The sequence below is a fragment of the Eptesicus fuscus genome, chromosome 3, assembly GCF_027574615.1.
Source record: "Eptesicus fuscus isolate TK198812 chromosome 3, DD_ASM_mEF_20220401, whole genome shotgun sequence".
Lineage (NCBI taxonomy): Eukaryota > Metazoa > Chordata > Mammalia > Chiroptera > Vespertilionidae > Eptesicus > Eptesicus fuscus.
The window spans coordinates 40,967,287-40,980,887 of NC_072475.1; the positions used below are offsets into that span (position 1 = coordinate 40,967,287).

The following is a 13,601-nucleotide window of genomic DNA, read 5'->3' on the forward strand; positions in this document are numbered from 1 at the left end:
CAAAGATACATGTTATTACCACCCTTATTCAACTAGGTACTAGAGGTCCAGCCAGGACAATAAAGCACTGTTATCATTTAAAAATGGCATAATTGTACATGGAAAAATCCAAAATAATTTAAAGATAAGTTATTATACTTAGAAAGTGAATTTAGCAAGGTCTCAATATCTGATCAATTTATAAAATTCAATTATATTTTTATAAATAAACAACACTATTATAAACCTAACAATAACATTGAGTTTAAATACCTTGCCATAAATATAATAAAAGATGCACAAAACTTCAACATAGATAAGTTTAAAATATTACTGAAAGAAATTGTAAAATCCCTAAATAAAGAGATATGCTTTGTTCATGAATTAGAAGAGTCCATGTTGTAGACATGTCAATTCTCCCAAAATCAATTGATGGACTCAAAGTAACAGTCAAAATCCCAGCAAGTGTTTTTGGAGGGAGAAATTGACAAGTTTCTTAAAATTTATTTTTTTAAATATAAAGAACCAGGAACATACAAGGTAGATTTGAAGAAGATATTTGGAGGACTTATATCACTGGATATCAAGCTACATTAATTAAGACAATATGACACCAATTCAAGCTTAGGCAAATGGACCAATGAAATGCAAGAGGGAAGCCAGAAACAGACCCTGACATACACACGTGATTTATGGTGAGGTCGCATTACAGAATCATGAACAGAGCAGAACTGTAACAAACCGTGGCAGGTCAACTGGATATCCAAAGAAAAAACTTAATCTTGATCTTACTTTATCTTACCTAATAATAGACAAACATGTAAATTGACCGTACCTCTGCTACGCCACCAGCCAATCGGGAGTGATAGGCAAATCAACCCAACAAAGATGGCAGTTAATTTGCATATACAGGCGCTGAGTGACGGAGGTGGGACGCAGCCATTCTGCCCCACCCCCATCTCTCAGGGCCTCTGGGCAGCGTGGGAATGTGGGGCTGGAGCGGAAAGAGGCGGCTCCGGGGCCTGAGCGGAAAGGGGCTGGGCCAGAGTGGAAAGGCGGTGCTGGCAGCCAGGGAAAGGAAAGCCCATTCTAGCACAAATCTTCATGCATAGGGGTTCTAGTATCCTATAACACTTCAATTCTAGATGGACTGTAGGTGTAAATATGTAAGGTAGAAGCAAGTAAGTTTTTAGAACATGATGTAGGAAAATACCCTCATGATCTTGTCATAAGCAAAGACTTCTCAAATAGGAATTTAAAAAGTACTAATCATTAAGGAAAAATTGATGGTTGATTGCATACAAATTAATAACTTCTGCTTATTGCAAAACTCATTTTGAGGCTTAAAAGGTTAAGATGCAGAGTATCTTGCAATTCTCAGATATATCCAGAATATTTAAAGAACCTCTTTAAATAAAAAGTGAGACAATCTAATAGATACATAGCCAAGGACTTGAACAGGCATGTTACTTCTCTCCAAAGAGCTAAATCAATTTTGGCACATCCAATGGAGTACTATGCCACTGTAAAAAAGAATGTGGACTATCTCTATTCATGACTGTGCTATGCTAGGAGAAAAAGGGAAAGTGAAAAAGAGGCTGTATGGCAATATAAATGTTTATGTATGTATTATACTACCTCTGTACTAGTTTGGAAGCGTAACTACACAGAAGGGAAATATCCCAGGTAACTTTAAAATGCAGTATTTTGAATATTCATCCCTAATGGAATGAATATTCTAAGGATCAAAGAAATGCAAACACAACTTACACTGTTTTCAGTAATCATCTTGTTGGTGGTAATCTGAATATTATTCTGATTGTTATATGCTATTGTAAGATAAAGCAATTAAGTAATTATTTTAGTTCCAGAATCAGGAATGTTGGTGTGGAACAAAATGCAACCCTATAGTCCTGAATTTGAATTGGAAGCGTCAGTGTGAAATTATGATGTATTTTGTCTTAAAAAAATACTTTTGTCTGCCCCTTCCAGACCTGGTGGGACAGGAGGCATCATCATGGGAGTGGACATTCACCACAACAAAGACCGAAAGGCGCCCAAGAGCCAGGACATCTACCTCGGGCTGTTGGCCAAGCTGTACAGGTTTCTGGCCAGAAGAACCAACTCCACCTTCAATCATGTGGCGCTGAAGAGGTTGTTCATGAGTCATACCAACCTGCCACCTCTGTCCCCTTCCGGGATATTGAGAAAGTGAAGCTTCATAGCAGGGAAGGCAAACCCACAGTGGTTGTAGGGACTACTAGTATAACCAGTGATGTGTGCATGCAGGAGGTGTCCAAACTGACAGTGTGTGCACTTCGTGTGAGCAGCCACCAGAGCCAGCTCCTCAAGTCCAGGAGCAAAATGCTCACCTTCAACCAGCTGGCCTTGGACTCCCCCAAAGGCTGTGCCACCATCCTGCTTTCTGGTCCTTGCAAGGGCCAAGGAGTGGACAGGCATTGTGGCAAGGCCCCAGGAACCCCTCACAGCCATTCCAAATCCTACCTGTGGTCCAAGGGCTAGAAGTTCAAGTACGCAAGAGGCCCATGGGCCAGCCACAGCTGCAAAAATTAACCCCAGATCCTAACTTGTTATTAAAAGATTTGCATGCAAAGAATTACTTATTTCTTAGCTTTGTCCACTGAAAGGACCTAGAAGCAATGACCAATCCAGAAGCAATAGACACCCTTATCATCCAAATGGTGATCTTTAGTAGATACAACTTCCCATTAAAAGGATCCAGGGATCCTTGGAAAAAATGGCTGACTCTGGGTGTGGGGCAGGCAATCTACAGCTTGTCATACCAGAATGCAAGAAAAATTAGGACTATTCGAATTTTTCCCAATAAACTCACTCATCAACTTGTAAAGGTCTCTGAAACATAACAAGTATGTTTTAATTTGTGAGTTTGTGATACTTTAAAAAATGTTTTGATTACTTTGGGAAAATGTTAGAGATTTAACTCGTTATTTAAAAACTGGTTAACACAGGGAAAGAAATATTTATTCTGCCTCAAGGTAAACAAATAGTTGATAAAAAATGCTTCTTTGGAGAAGTGTTCCAGCTAGTAAATGCAAAAGGAATAATAAAAGAGTGCATTTTGCAGCTCTTAATGAATTAAAAGATCTAGGCAATGATCATTAATGGCTGTTAACATGTCAAAAAGAGAGACAACCAGACATTTTATGCCTCCTGATGGATGTACACAAAATAAAATATTCTTGCTTAAAAAAAGTCAAACCTGAATCTGATCAAGCCTCTATTGCAAGAAAACATTCTCAGAAATACTAAGGGGCTATGAATAGCAAAATGCACAAACAAAAAACTACAGACAAACTTTAAAAAGAAAAAAGATGAAAGAGAACATATAGATTAAATAAGGCTTAAGAGATATATTAATCAATTGCAATTTATGTACCTTATTTGGATCCTAATTTAAACAAACAATATATGTCCAAATCAGCCAGGAAATCTTTAACTGAGATACATATTAAAATATTTACAGAAGAAAGTTAATATCAGATTAGTGAATGTTTGCTCTAATAGCTATGTGATTTCTATGCAAAATCTCAGTTATAGTTTTTAAATTAAAATGCTTTCTGGAGCATCTGATATAATTATAGACACTCTGACCAACATTTTAATTAATCCTACTTATGATTTATTTTTCATAATATATTCTAAAAGAATATTACTTCTCTCCAAAGAACCTAGCTTGATTTGGTCACTTATAAATCATCTCACTTTTTTGTTATTATTATGCCTTTTATAAAACTAAACACCCATTCAGGAAAGCAAGATACACAATAAAGAAGACTTTGATCTAAAATGGACTTTTTAGGCATATCTTAGATGAAATTGAGAACATAATGAGACTTAAGTCAAATTTCATAATGAAAAGGACTGGATAATATTTTCATAATAAAAAAATCAAAATATAAACTCAGGTAAGGTGGCTCCAGTCTGCTTTGCATGGTACAGTCTGCAGAACATTGGGCACCATATGTGAAATGTGTCACATGCAGAAGTAAGTTAGAAAGAAAGCAATTATGCATATTGTATATGTAAAAATTGATATATAAATGTATACGTAGATATACAGATTAATAGATCTACATATAGATATGTATAAATAGAACATGGAGAGTGTTTTACAGTAATTGCTTTGATTATTTAGTATTGGGGGCTGGAGAGGTAGGTGAGCACATGACCCAGATCCATTGGGGGGTCCTTGAGCCAGCGTGGAGCAGGAATGACAATGCAATCCAGTTGAGACACAAATAAGAAGCCTATGTGTGAAAAGTAGTGGGAAAGTCTCAGCATCTGTGTGAGTGAGGATTTGATGATAAATTATGAAATATTTATTATGGTTTTCCCAGACTTTTGGGTCTCAGAGACACTTAAGGGAAAGTTTTAGCCTGGCTGGCATAGCTCAGTGGTTGAGCATCAACTCATGCACCAGGAGAACACGGTTTGATTTCTGGTCAGACCACATGCCAGGGTTGTGGGATCAATTCCCAGTAGTAGGTGTGCAGGAGGCAGCCAATCAATGATTCTCTCTCATCATTGATGTTTCTATCTCTCTCTCTCCCTCCCTTCTCCTCTGAAATAAATAAAAATATATTTTAAAATAAAATGTTTTAAATAATGGTGTTGGCATAGGGCTACCAACTTTCTCTTTTTTTTAAATAAATGTATTTTAAATTATCATCTACTATCTTTGTCACTTTATTGAAAATGATATTTTAATGAAAAAAGTAGGAAAGACATAATTTTGAAAAGAAAAGGAAAATAGTCCCTTTTAAATTACATATATTAATGACAGATATCAGTCTGGATACCATTTTAGCAGAGCTAAACTTTTATTAAATTCTTTTAAAACTCAAGTTATATAAATAACTTATATTCACAATATAGAAAACTTGAAAGAACATGGAAAATCACGAAGAAAGAAAGTTTGAATCTCCCCATCCAAAGATAAACACAGCTTGGTATGCCTGCACTTGGCATTTTCAATAGGTAATTGATAATTTTCATTACTCAAAAGCTATTTTTCTATATATACTCTTCTTATATTTTTTATTTAGCACTGTATCACAAATATTTTTCAAGGAAATATATATTCTTCCACAACATGATTTTTAATAACTGCACAATATTATACAGAGGTGGTCAAAAGCAGGTTTATAGTTTTGAGTACATGAAACGCAGAGTTTATTCTTGTATTATTATTTATTAATTATTGTATTATTTTCCATACAAACAACTATAAACCTACTTTTGCTCACCCCTGTATTTGTATAAGTACAGAATAATTTACTTAATCAATTCTTTCATTTTTTTAAATTTCTTTATTGATTAAGGTGTTACATATGTGTCCTTATTCCCCCATTACCCCCCATCCCCCCCCCCACACTCATGCCCTCACCGTCCTGTTGTCTGTGTCCATTGGTTAGGCTTATATGCATGCATACAAGTCCTTTGGTTGATCTCTCCCCCTTACCCCCACCCTCCCCTACCTTCCCTCTGCGGTTTGATGGGCTGATTGATGTTTCTCTGTCTCTAGATCTGTTTTTGTTCATCAGTTTATGTTGTTCATTATATTCCACAAATGAGTGAGATCATGTGATATTTATCCTTTTTTTCTTTCAAATTTTGCTCTATTGTAAGCAATACTTCAGCCAGTGAGAACAGCCGGGGTCTACCTAACAGTAGTAGCATGCCTGTCACCATTTCTTGTCCTCTACCCCCATCCATGCAAACTCTCAGCGTGAACATTTACAGAAGTCCCTGGGGATAGAAGCTTCACATGAGTTCACTAACAATTTGGCTCCCGTTGGGGTAATGGCTCTTCTTGTGAACATTCTCGGAGCACATTGGTGTCCTCTGGAAACCACTGGTGGCCCCAATAAGCTTTAAGTGGTCCACATTCCATTTAATATTTGGAGGAAGCCTAACTCCCCATGACCATTTGTGTTACTTTGTGTTAGAGGGATTCAGACCACCCATTGCTGCTTAATGCACAAGGCCCTCTCCTGCCCCCCATGAAAACAGTTCCTTCAGCTTCTGCCTGCAGGTGCTCTTTCTAACTCCTCAGACACTAATGTCTGGATTGTCAGGGGGAAGACCGGATGTGGTCCTAGAGGTGCCCTGCTTCCGCAGGCTCACCCCGACAAAGGTGTGAATGCACAGGCAGGACTCTGGCTTTGAGGAGCACTTTGGACACCTCTTCACCTGGAATAAATCCCTAGAAGTGAATTCCTATGTACACTTTTAAAGGCTTTTAATGTTGTTATAGGCTGAATTTCATCTTCACCAAATTTATGCGTTAAAGTCCTAACTCCCAGTAACTCAGAATGTCTATTGGGAGATTGGGCCATTAAAGAGGTGATTAAGTGAAAATCAGACCCTTAGGGCAGGTCCTAATCTAGTCATACTGATGTCCTTACAAGAGGAGGAAATTGGGACACACACACAAAAAAAAAACGTCTACAAGCCTTTGGAGGCCTCAGGAGAAACCAAACCAAACTTGCTGACACATTGATCTCAGACTTCTAGCCTCCAGAACTGTGAAAAACAAATTCCTGTTGTTTTAGTCACTCAGCCTGTGGTCATTCACCTGTTATGGCAGCCCTAGAAAATGAATGCAAATATATACTCTAGAATTGGGCAAATCATTTTTCATTTCCCATATCATTGTCTTCTTTCATTGTTGCCATGAAATTACAGAATGTAAATTTAGGGAGGACTTGAAGATCCATCGATGAACACTGACAACAAGCAGTTCTCCCTGGGATGGAGCACACAGCTTTCTACTAAAAATGCTGAAGTTGCACCCAGACTTCTGAATCATTCTCTAAGAATGGGGCCAAAATTTTTATTGCACAAAAGTCTTGCCTGTATTTCTAGAACCTTCCCATTAAAAAGACCACTAACAGCTTTCACTGAATATTAAGAATAGAGGGTGAAAGGTATCATCCCTAATTAATGGCTGAGCAGGCAATAAAATGGAGGCCTCTTGGGGGCTCTTTCCAAGCAACTGCACCACCCTCTCCTTTGTGGAATGTGGGTGCCAGTTCCTGCCTCCAGTTCATGTCAATAAGGATTTCTCATCACTCGTCCCAAGATGTTGCTTGCCCTGAAGTGACAATTACAATGAGAATGTGGATGAAAATAACAATAGGTGCTAGCATTTATTGAGCACTTTCGTGCTAAGCACTCTGAAAAGGGAATTGCAAAATTAACTCATTTAATCTTTACTGCAACCCAGAGCGAGATGTTATTATTCCCATTTTTCAGATGAGGAAATGAAGGCACAGACTTAGGTTTATAACATAGTATCAGAAACAAAGTACAACCCCTGACTTGGAAGCCCATCTAAATGATTCAAAAAGAGAACCTTAAACTCCTAAGGGATTTTCAAAGAATAGGATCGTACTTCAAAACATAAGTGTGTGTTCTCTACGTGGAATGAGGCCAACTATGGAAGATCAGGGATAGATTTAGACCCAGCCATTGGAAGGGAAGGTACTGAGTGTGGGTCTTGCGAGGTAGCTCAGGTCATAGGGAACCCGTGGTACCCAAAGTGCTTGACAGCAGATGAAAAATGGTAGTCCTTGCAGCCTGGGGTGTGAGTTCCACAAAGAGCAATAAGGAGCTTCTGTAAGTCAAGGAGAGCTAAGGCAATGCAGACTCTCATTCTGGGAAAAACATGGACAGACAGATTGTTGGCACTGGGATTTCATACAGGGAAAAAGACAGCAGTCAAGAGGCTATGACCAAGGCACAAGGTAAAACTAGACTGGCTATAAGAATGGCCTGTTGCAGTGTCACTAAAGGAGTGGAATAGGACTGCTTAAAGTCACTCCTTAGATGGCCTACAGCTCAGTGTCTGAGTGTGTGTGTGTGTGTGTGTGTGTTTCCTGATTGGGGCATATTTAGCTGTAGGAGCTCATTGATTAACCAATCCCAGGATCATCACACTGGGGCCAAGAGCACATCCTTTGGAATCAGACAGAGGCAAATGTGAACTCTAGCGCTCTCTCTCTCTCTCTCTCTCTCTCCCCCTCCCTCTCTGAAAGCAATAATATATATAAATATATATATATATATGTATGTATATATATGTATGTATATATATATATATATATATATATATATAGAGAGAGAGAGAGAGAGAGAGAGAGAGAGAGAGAGAGAGAGAGAGAAACATCAATGATGAGAATCATTGATCAGCTGCCTCCTGCATGCCCCCCTCTGGGGCTCGAGCTTGCAACCTGGGCATGTGCCCTTGTCCAGAATCAAACCTGGGACCCTTCAGTCCATACTCTGATGCTCTATCCACTGAGTCAAACCGGCTAGGGCTCTAGCTCTTTCTTTACTAGCTTTTGGACTCTCACAAATTATTTAACTTATTCTGATCCCAGGATTTATAGGATTCTGTAAACTTTCACATTGGGCTTTCATCAGAACACACACATTTTTTTCTTCCTAATTAAAAATGTTTATAGTTGTATTGCTATAATTTCACTTTTGAAAGCTTCTCATTATTAAAACAGTACCTGTGGTGTGATGGGAACTCAAGAAAGAATGTACTGAAATTGATAAATAAATCAATGCATTATTAGATGAATTTAGCCTCAAACACTCCACATATGGATCTGAAACCAGGGGTGGAGAGGAGGGGGCCATAGCTATGTCTTCTTTGGACTTACTGAAATCTAGCTTTTTAAACTCTAGATTTTCTTTGGTATTCCTTTGCTTAACTGGTAGGAATACACTCTAATACACTCTACCTATCCTCCCAATGTTCTTGTCATTTCCTTTTCATCCAATTCTTTCCCTTCTGTTTCATTCATCTGGATTTCAATTAAGATAGTTGGCCTGGAGAAAGTTGGGAATAAATTCCATTTCTTATAATTATAAGGAAAAAAATCATTTTACAGATATTTTTAAAGATATATTAGAGAAAGCATTTTTATTACTGGGATTAAAGGACTATATTGTCTGTTTCTGGCATAGAGTTCAGAGGAAGTCCCAGCTTGGGAATAAAATAGAGCTAATCGCAGGAAAGGTACTGAGCGTTGTACTTCATCTACTTAGTGCTACTCTAATCCCAAATTTCTCATAATATCTTTCCATTGAATTCCTTATCATCATAGGCAGTTTTTTATGCAATTCATGTTTCTGTATGTCACACGCTAAAATGAAACAAAGACCAGCCAAATGCCATAAACCACCCAGAAGCCTCTTCACTCCTTTGAGGAGACCAACAAATCTATTCTTATTGGTATTCCTGTTAAATCCTTATAAACAGTGGTTAGTCTTCCATGGCCATTTAAGAGACTTTTATATGGTTTTTGAAATCCTCTCCAGCCATACTGCTTTTATCTTTTTTTTTTCTTTATTGATTTTTCTCCTTAAGACTTTAATTCACTCTTCTGAGGTTGCTACAGTCAAGAGAGAAAGTCTGAAGATCACATAGAGATAACATTCTCACCCAGACTGGGTCACATGCATCTCACATAAGAATACCAGCTTCCTGCAGATAACTGGTCCTTGCCTGCGTTTCAAGCCCTTTCAGCCTCTCTGTTCATTTTTTTTTTCCTATCCCTTAGTATTTGAGACTTAATCTTTCCTCAGTTTTATTCTTCACGCTGAGCTCAACTGAAATGTCCCAATAATTGCTACCAGCTAGATCTAGTTTCATCGTTCTGAAAATTCCTCATTGAAACCAGCCCTGTAGAATACGAATCTGATCATTTCTGCAGGTTAGTGTGACATTTGGGCTTTGCCAATACACTATCATACAAGCATAGATAATTCCTGGGTGGATTTGATAATATTTCTAAGAGATACAAGGCATATGACATTTAGCTAACTGCTTTAACGAAACATACATTTAACTTGATTAAAGCGTCATCTAAGTGGAAATCTTTTTTTTAATAATGTGGTGACTAAACCTTTATAAAGTTTAATACTCTGCTGAAAACTATCTTTAGTTTTTATTGTTAGATAGACCAAGTTCTGGATGCACTGGGATAATGATAGCTTAAATCTATTTTATATTCCAGATGTTGTGTCTATTAAATTATCTGAGTTCCTATGATGTGCTAGGAATTCTGTGAGGTATTGCATATAGAATTTAAGAGAAGGTCAAGTCACTGTAAATATGGATATACTAGAGGCCCTGTGCACAAAATTCGTTCATGGGTGGGGATGTCCCTCAGCCCAGCCTGCACCCTCTCCAATCTGGGACCCCTTGAGGGATGTCCGACTGCCCGTTTAGGCCCGATCCCAGTAGGATCAGGCCTAAACGGGCAGTCGGACATCCCTCTCACAATCCAGGACTGCTGGCTCCCAACTGCTCGCCTGCCTGCCTTCCTGGTTGCCCCTAACCGCTACTGCCTGCCAGCCTGATCACCCCCTAACCACTCTGCTGCCAGCCTGATTGATGCCTAACTGCTCCTGTGCCAGCCTGTTTGCCCCTAACTGCCCTCCCCTTCAGGCCTGGTCAACCCTAACTGCCCTCCCCTGCAGGCCTGGTCACCCCTAACTGCCCTCCCCTGCAGGCTTGATTGCCCCCAACTGCCCTCCCTTGTAGGCCTGATCCCTCACAACTGCCCTCCCCTGCTGGCCTGATTGCCCACAACTGCCCTCCCTTGCAGGCCTGGTCCCTCCCAACTGCCCTCCCCTGCTGGCCATCTTGTGGCAGTCATCTGTGTCCACATGGGGGCAGGATCTTTGACCACATGGGGGCAGCCATCTTGTGTGTTGGGGTGATGGTCAATCTGCATATTACTCTTTTATTAGATAGGATAGAGGCCTGGTGCACGGGTAGGGGCCGGCTGGTTAGCCCTGAAGGGTGTCCTAGATCAGGGTGGGGGTTCCCTTGGGACGTGGGGCGGCCTGGGCGAGGGGCCTGTGGTGGTTTGCAGGCTGGCCACGCTCCCCCACTCCCCACCCCCGGTGACCCAAGAGAAGGCCCTGGTATCTGGGATTTATTTATCTTCTACAATTGAAACTTTGTAGCCTGGAGCAGAGCCAAGCCTTCTGCTCGCTCCGTGGCAGCAGCCATTTCTGTTGGGATTTATTTATCTTCTATAATTGAAACTTTGTAGCCTGGAGTGGAGGCCTAGCCTGGCCAGGGCTGCAGAAGCTTGGCTTCCTCCATCGCCGGGGGCAACCCTAGCCTCCTGCTCTTTCCAGCTCCGTGGCTGCCGCCATTTCTGTTGGAATTTATTTACCTTCTATAATTGACACTTTGTAGCATTGAGTGGAGGTCTAGGCCGGCAAGGGCAGGTGGAAAGCTTGGCTTCCTCCATTGCCAGGGAAACCCAAGCCTCCCTCCTGCTCTCTGTGGCTCCAGCCATCTTGGTTGGGTTTATTTGCATATTTGCTCCTGATTGGCTGGTGGGCATGGCTTGTAGGTGTAGCGAACGTATGGTCAATTTGCATATTACTCTTTTATTAGATAGGATTACAAATAGGCAAACAAATGAATGACATTGTAACAAATATATATTTGAAGTATATATACTAGGGTTGAGTCTGGGGAGTCAGAGAAGGTTTCCTGAGGGAGGTGACATTTGATATATTACATTGAAATATCTTTGAAGGAGACTATTAATTTATTCCTTTACAAGTTCTGCTTTTATCCCTTAGGCTGAAGTCATCATTATTATTACTGTCACATTAAATTACTTATAGTCTTGTCATTTAGAAGATACTAGCAACATTTCACAACTTATTCCAATTGTCCTCCCAGTATTAGGGATAAGAGGGGTACAAGGCATGTCTGCAAAAAAAGTAAAGTTGATTTGAAAACTTTTTTTCCTTCCTCCTGGTGTCCTATTTCTTCCCCAAGTCTATTGGCATTGACCGTGTGTCTTAATCTGGCTAGATACTTTAAAGTACTAATTGCTAAGTAAAGGTCTAATTTTTGTTCTTCCATATGTTTGCATTTTAACGGAGCAATAGGAAAACCAAAATGCCTGGGAATTGCAGAGCAGTAAAGCTATAATGATGGAAAGACTGGCAGTAGGGTTGATGTTTGGAGAGCAGAGTGCCACTGGGGCCACTTCTACAGATTAAATAATTTAGGAGCCAAGGCACAATGTACTCATAAAATTAATGATGGGATAAGCATCTCTATTACATTGATTTAATGGGTACATTGATTTTCCTCAAGGTCACAGAACAAAAAATGCAGTTGGCAGGAATCAAAGTCTCTTTAATTTCTGTTTCTAGTTCTATTAGACAATCCTGCAAATTATTATTGTTGTTATCATTATTATTATTATTATTATTATTATTTTAAATCCTCAACCAAAGATATTTTTCCATTGATTTTTAGAGAGAGTGTAAGAAAGAGGAAAAGACAGAGAGAAATATTCATGTGAGAGAAACACATCGATTGGTTGCCTCCTGCACAAGCCTCAATCAGGCCTAGGCCAGGGAGGAGCCTGCCATGGAGGCATGTGCCCTTGACCAGAATCGAACCCATGATCCTTCAGTCTGCAGGCCAACCCTCTATCCACTGAGTCAAACAGACTAGGGCTATTATTTATTAATTTTATTAATTTAAATAGTTCAATTAATAATGATATTCACTGTGTGGTGATTTGTAATTTGGATTCTTGTTCTTGTGTATATTATTGAATCCCTAAACAACCAGATGAGGAAACTGAGGTTGTGAGGGGTTAAGAGGCTTGCCCAAGATCACATAGCTGGTGGTAGAGTTGGAACTGGTCTGATATGTGAGGGCCCAGAGTCTGTCATTGTCACCTCTCTTTTGGCAGGTGGAAGCTGCTGATCTGTTGACCTTGGCATAATCCTACCACTGTCCACTGTGTGGCCAATTGAAGAAACCAGCCTTCCATGCAAGAGGTAGCTCTTCTGAGGTCAAGGATATAAAACACCTGTGTTCTGAGACCAGAACTTCCCCCAAATCCTCTTAAGGTCCGTCCCAAGAACATAGGATTTATAAAGCCCAGGTATTCTAACTTTTATTATTTTTGCATTTACTTTTTGTATATTTATGACACCAAAATAGAAGTCATGCAATGCCCATAGCAACTCAAGGCACAGAGGCCCCAGAGACCCTGGATACAACAGATCCGCACCCTCCCCTCCCTCCTCAAGTGGTATTAGTGGACTTCCTGTCTGATTCTGACGTGGAGTCAGCTGAAGTCGTAAGAGTTGGCAACCAGCTCCCCTCCATAGATGGCATTTATTTAGAAAGCATGACTGGTGGCTTCATACATTGGAGAAAAGGGGGAGGGGGAGCCAAAGAGAGGAGGAGGAGCCCTCGGCAGAATTCCAAGTTCCGTGGCACTGGCCCCACGGAACTTTGGAAACAAGAATCAGGCTTGGGCTGCACAGGTTCCAAGTCACAGGGCTTCCATGGCTGGCAAGCGCCGAGCCGGAAATTCAGTTGAATAGAGCCCTAAATGTTTTTTTGTTTGACATTCATGCTTAACAGAAAATGATGAATCCATTAGCAACTCCTTCCGTTGCCAAAAGAAACAGACTTGCACTTGTAGATTGCTTTCATTCTGCACTATCAAGCCACTGCATGTGCTGCTTTCACAAAGCTGACAGTCATCTATCATTTTTAAATG

At 40.0% G+C, this 13,601-nt stretch overlaps 1 pseudogene; it reads left to right on the top strand.

The window, feature by feature from the left end:
* The first annotated feature begins 1,996 nt into the window (after window positions 1-1,996).
* On the top strand, window positions 1,997-2,553 carry LOC103286818 (60S ribosomal protein L18-like; annotated as a pseudogene).
* Window positions 2,554-13,601: the final 11,048 nt, after the last annotated feature.